Genomic DNA, 5,724 nt, shown 5'->3' with positions numbered 1-5,724 from the left:
TTTTTTTAAAAAAGAAGCTGGAGTTGTACTAAAAAGATGGATATCAAAAATTGACATAAAAACAGTTTCAACAATAGATCTTTACATTAATTTGTAAAGTAGCAAAAAAATAAATAAATCTTGGAATGTAATTACAACATAGGAAATGTTACAGGGTTCTAAATTATTTCAATTAAGTAGACTGTTTCTCACAAGAACTCTCTTATACATGATTACTTCAAAGAAGCATCTAAGAGAGATTAATTATCTTTGAAGTGAGGATGAGGAGGCCTCTTCCCTCGCTGAAGATTTGCGTGCTACATGACAAGACTACTTGACAATGAGTCAAGGACAAAGTTTAATACTGAAGTTTTCAGCTTCTTTACAAAGACGCTTCACAAGATGTAAGCACAGAAAAAAAATGCCAGAATTTCAATTTTCATTTAAAAATTTGGTTAATTTGGTTTTAGACTTTAAATTGTCCTTAATAAAAATGTGATCAAAGTTTTTATCAACGCATGAGCCAGGGTGGCCAGCAGGTGGCAGAAGAGAGCAGGGAGAGACTGCAGTGCAGTGGCTCTGCTGCAGTGTCCCTCACACTCCAGCTTCCACAGCTGGTATCTGAGCTCTGCGCACAGCATCAGAACCCGCGTCACGTCTCTGTCTGACAGAGAAAGTTGAGTTTCAGCGAACTGATAGAACTCTGGATTTTATCACCCATGATTTATGGGGCTGTGCAGAGACGAAGGTGAGGTGCTGTGAGGAAGGCAAGAACTGTATGAAGTCTCATGAAGTGTCACAAAAACAAATGAGAAGATGGGAGTTTGCATGCAAGAGGGTGAGAGACATGAGCATCCTCTGCATCTGCAAGTGTGTGCAGTTACAGTCCTGCAAAGATGACATGCGAAACATATGCAAAAAAAAACAGAACAGTTTCTGTTCCTGTATTCCCTTCAATCTATTAACTGTGAGGACATCACAGAGGACGAATAAAAGGACTCCATCTTGTCTGTTTTCTGAGAAAAAGTGCCAGACTCCAGCTTGGTGGGACGTTTGCAGAGTTTGTCTAAGCTCTGGTGACTCCAGAATCGTATGTGGTATGAATACTGTATGGAGTGTGGGAGCTGTCTTATGTTAATGTGTGCAGGAACAGTGGAAAAGTGCTGATCGCGTTTCAGCATTAAAGAATGTATGCAATGAGCCCTATTAAGCTTCAAAATCTACTTAAAAAACAACTTTTTCTTTGAAGTCCCACTCTAACCATATTTTCTTTTATTGTAAAAGCGTCCCCAGTGGTCTTCTAACTATGATAATAATGCTTTTAGCCAAAATCATTAAGTCTGTGCTGTTTTTTTAAGACATTTTTCTACAGAGCGGCAGGAGTTCATAATTCAGTCTGGGTTGTGGGCGGGACTGTCGGAGCGGAAGTTAGCCTCCACTAATTTCCCATTAGCTCTTAGTTTACGGTTTCTCCTGCTAACTTATAGCACCTCACAAGTCCAAGCTAACATTAGTGTAGCAAAACAATACAGTTGAGCAATATGGGAGCTGTACGCAGCCAGACAGTTTAGAGCCAGATGGCAGCTCAGATCATAGACTGTAGGATCACTGGACAGCTTGACTCCTCCCCCTCGTGTTCCAAACAGGAAGTACCTGCTGGCTCCAAGAACCAGTTTTTTGGTGTTTTCAACAACATCTTGTGGCATTTTTTTCATAACGGAGGACATAGTAAATAAAACTTAAAGTTCCATTTCAGAGCATTTCTTTATGCCACTTGTTGTGAATCAGGAGCAGATGAAAACATGCAGTTGGGAAAAGATTGTATTTGACACAGAAAATACACAGAAATGGTCCCTGCTCCACTCCATTCCAATGCATCCACTTGGAGACGACTAGATCCATGAACGTCTTTGTTTGAGCTGGTATCTGGATCAAAACTGTACGGCTGGAAAGCTCCAAACTGCTCGCCATTTTTGTTGGTAAAGGTAGGTTAGGGTTGTGTGAGGCTGTAAGCTAGTGGGAGAGTGTGAAAACATGTGGTTGATGGGAAGTTGGGGCAGGCTTACTCCGCCAACAACTCAAAAACTAGCACCAAGAAAATTAAACCGGTTTTATTACTCATAATTCAAAGACCATGAGGAACGCTTTTAAACAGATCAGAAGATGATCGGAGTGGGACTTTAAAGATCATGAGGCTATTAATGCAAATAGCTGCTGAGAGATGATTAGCCGGGTCGGCCTTGTCTGGAAGAGAGCAGATTAAGGTATTAGAGAAATTGTCGCCTGTTCTATGACTGTGTAAAGAAAAGTAGTGATTTTAATAACAATTGTTGACGCAGAAGTGGCTGACACTTTTGTGACCCTTAATACTCAAAGAAATGCGGTCAGATTGATTGATCGGGCTGTCTGTGCAGCAGAGGGATTATAAGGTAATGAGTGTATCTAATACCACAGGCTGCCCTCAGACATGTCTCACAGCTCTGAGCTGCTATTCACACTCTGCAGAAAGGAGTTTTCCAGGAGGTGCTCTGTGACAAAGTTCTCTCCCAGACGAGTTCCGGAAGGCTCCGGTCCAGGTGTCACTCTGTCACGGTGTGCCAGCTCAAATGTGCTTCTGGTTGCATTTAATCCAGAATAATTACCGACGGCCACTGTGTGTCACCATGGCAACTTTTCCTTCTACCCATCAGTGCTATTTATGGCAGCATATCCAAAAAGTAAAAGTAAATCAACTGCAGTCATTTTGAAAGTAGACGTTAAAACTGCAGGCGTCATATTTGAGGCCACTTTATAGCAACTCATCTACATATATTCTTTTTGAATAGTTCATAATCTTTGAGCACATTTTAGCTTTGTTTGTTGGTTCTAAGCAAAAAAAAGATATTTTTCTTTCATTCAAAAATACAGATGGGGGGATGCAGCAGAAATTATCTCAAGACTGTTATTGTTAAAATGTAGGGGTGTAACGATTCATTTTAAAGATTTGATTTTTGTGGTTGCTGATCTGATTTACTTGTGATTTATTTTGAACAATTGGATTCCATTCTCTGACCTAAAATGGATCCAGGAAATCTTTAGCCAAAAATTTAACCAATCTGACTCAAAGATGAATACCTGATACTGAATAGTGCCGGTAAAGTTTTCCAGATTCCTTGTTTGTCTTTTAAGATAATCAAGTATAAATTAAATATGTATACAAACAAACAAGTAAACAAGAATGAATGGCAAATCAATTCACATTTTAGTTTTTTTGTTTTTCCACATCAAATTAATACAAAGGGAACATTTTTAATAGATCAATTCACATAAATTTCACCTCAGACAGATCAATCTGAGAGAAACCAACATACATTTGTCGGGGATATCCAAAGGAAGATTTGAAATAATTATGGGATGTATACGGCCTATATATGGCTCGGCGGCTATTTTGTTTCTAGCCTCAAATCTTTAAATCTTTTTGAACCTTTGGAGATTCAGAGAGCTTCATTTGCTAATCACTAGTTTAATTTTTCACAATTTTTTTTTAATAAATGTGATTAGTTTTCTGATGTCCCTCAAGTGTTTTTGAATGTTACTTTGGTTACTTTCATAATTGTTCTTTCAATTGTCCTAAAAAGACTCACGTCAACTTGGTTTCAGTGTAGCAACATTTAGTGGTATTTCTTAAACTGTTTATTATTGTTATTACTGTTTTTTATCAAACTGTAATAATATTAGGGATTTTTAATTAATTGGAGCATCTCTGAATGATTCCACTGTCTGTTCTTCTTAATTTTGACTCATTTTTTACAGTGCCCCCACATTCTATAATCACACTAAGTCCTGAATATAAATAGGACTGCCTTAAATGTTTCTAGGTCAATAGGAAATGCAGAAATGGACACAGTAAGAACAGGCGATTGGAACAGAAAGAAATATAATCCGAAAAGGCAATTATTATTATTACTGTATTATTAATGTTAAGATGTTCTTAATATTAAATGTGACAAAAATAAAGTTTAGTGTGAGTAGATAGAAACTAAGATTTAGCAGAAAAAAATTCAAAGCTTTTTAATGGGTAAATAAAATGCTTAGAGGTGAACAACCTGCTGAAACTATTTACCTAAAGTGCATACAAAAACAGAACAAATGGGATTGTGACTAATCCTGATGTTTTGGTGGGAGACGTGGATTCCTGTCAGTACCTGTGGCGCTGTCTTCACCCCCTCGGAGCAGGTCTTATTGATGTCTGTCTGTTATTAACATACTTTCAGCTTTAGAATCTTCCATGGAGGAGAGACCGAGGCTGCTTGTCACACTTTTTACTCTCATGTGAAATGCTCAACATAAAAAAAAATGTTTGCTTAAAATTGGAATTCCTTCCTGAATTAAAGAGTTATCAGTGATCAAAGTCACCAAAACACATTATTTTGGATGCTTGTTGGCTATTTCCTTTTTCATTAAAGTTTTGGTTGAAAAAAGACATTAAACTTGCTGGTTCATAATGTATAATATTTTAAATATTTTTCATAAAACACACAAAAACAGGTTTATGCTAAATGTCCAAAAATCAAAATAATTGTTTAGATTGTTTAAAGGTGCTTAATCCAAATGTTAACACAACAATTATTATAATAAAATGTTGGTATTTTTCATTTAACTTGGAACTGAATTGTCATGGCTGTCCACCCTCCCCACAAAAAAACAACTTCTGTAAAAAGCTAATATTTAAATAAGTTGTGGTGCTACAGCTTTTAAAGCATCTGGAGCTTTTTATTAATGCTATCAGTCGTGGTTATTCTGACTTGTCCATGCAGAACAAGAAAGATTAAAAGACTTTTTAAATAAAAAAACACCTAATATCTTTAAAACATTTTCACTTATTTAACACAGTAGCTAAGAGCATCTTATTCACTGAGAAAAGCTGCTCACTTGCCATCCTTTTTATGTACAAGATTCAAAGCCAAGGACGACCACGTCTTTCTTCGTCCAAACTCTGTCGAGCTTTGATGAGAGAAAACAGATGCCATGAAAACCAGTCGGTCGCAGTGAGGCAAGGCTGTCTACAGTCTGACGCCAAGAAAAATACCTAACTGGAGAAATTATTTGACATAAATGTTTGGAAAATAAAAGTTTAAATTGTTCAAGCAAACACACAAATCACAGGCTTTATTCTATCCAGTGTCTAACAACAAATAAGGGACAAATCCAAAATTTTCAAGAAAGCTTTCTGCCCAACCCTACATAGTTTCCCTGCACGATTACTGTAATTAAAAAAATGTGTTTCAAATGTCCTAAAATTTCAGACAATCTGTTCAGAAATCCCAGAGATCTTGAGGTGAATGATGCTCCTTGTATAGTGCTGGAGGATCCACACACGAAAACCCAAAACAGACTTAAAAGAACCATAACATTTCATAAAAACAACATAACTGCGACTAAAACAGAAACCAAGGCTAATTAACAAGAAAACTGCTGCTACAAAGAGGACTACAGTTCAGGAAACAAGCAGAAGATGTCGTTGCTCTTTTTCATCTGAATAGGCGCCAAAAATATGACTACAAACGAACTTCGGAAAAAAAAAAGAAGCTGGTTAAGATAATAATTATATTGGGTAAAAAAGGTTTGGTAGCAGTACTGTACTAAGTTTAATATTTTTAAAATGTTTCATTTTGCTTTATTACATTTTATAGATTTTATATTACACTTATTTAATTCCATTAAAATAGGCCAATTGAAAAGTTCTGTGCTATTTTTCTGAATGTC

General features: G+C 36.6%; 2 protein-coding genes across 2 annotated transcripts in view; one reads left to right on the top strand and one right to left on the bottom strand.

Moving 5' to 3' along the window:
• Nucleotides 1–5,724, top strand: part of adnp2b (ADNP homeobox 2b) — a gene marked incomplete in the record, with an annotated part of 705,870 nt that overhangs the window by 538,134 nt on the left and 162,012 nt on the right.
• The window catches only part of pag1 (phosphoprotein membrane anchor with glycosphingolipid microdomains 1), a 55,312-nt gene that overhangs the window by 15,405 nt on the left and 34,183 nt on the right, over nt 1–5,724 (bottom strand). The gene's annotated exons all lie outside the window — the stretch shown is intronic.

Source organism: Oryzias melastigma, linkage group LG11 (assembly GCF_002922805.2).
Source record: "Oryzias melastigma strain HK-1 linkage group LG11, ASM292280v2, whole genome shotgun sequence".
NCBI lineage: Eukaryota > Metazoa > Chordata > Actinopteri > Beloniformes > Adrianichthyidae > Oryzias > Oryzias melastigma.
This window is presented reverse-complemented; position numbering and strand designations above follow the sequence as displayed.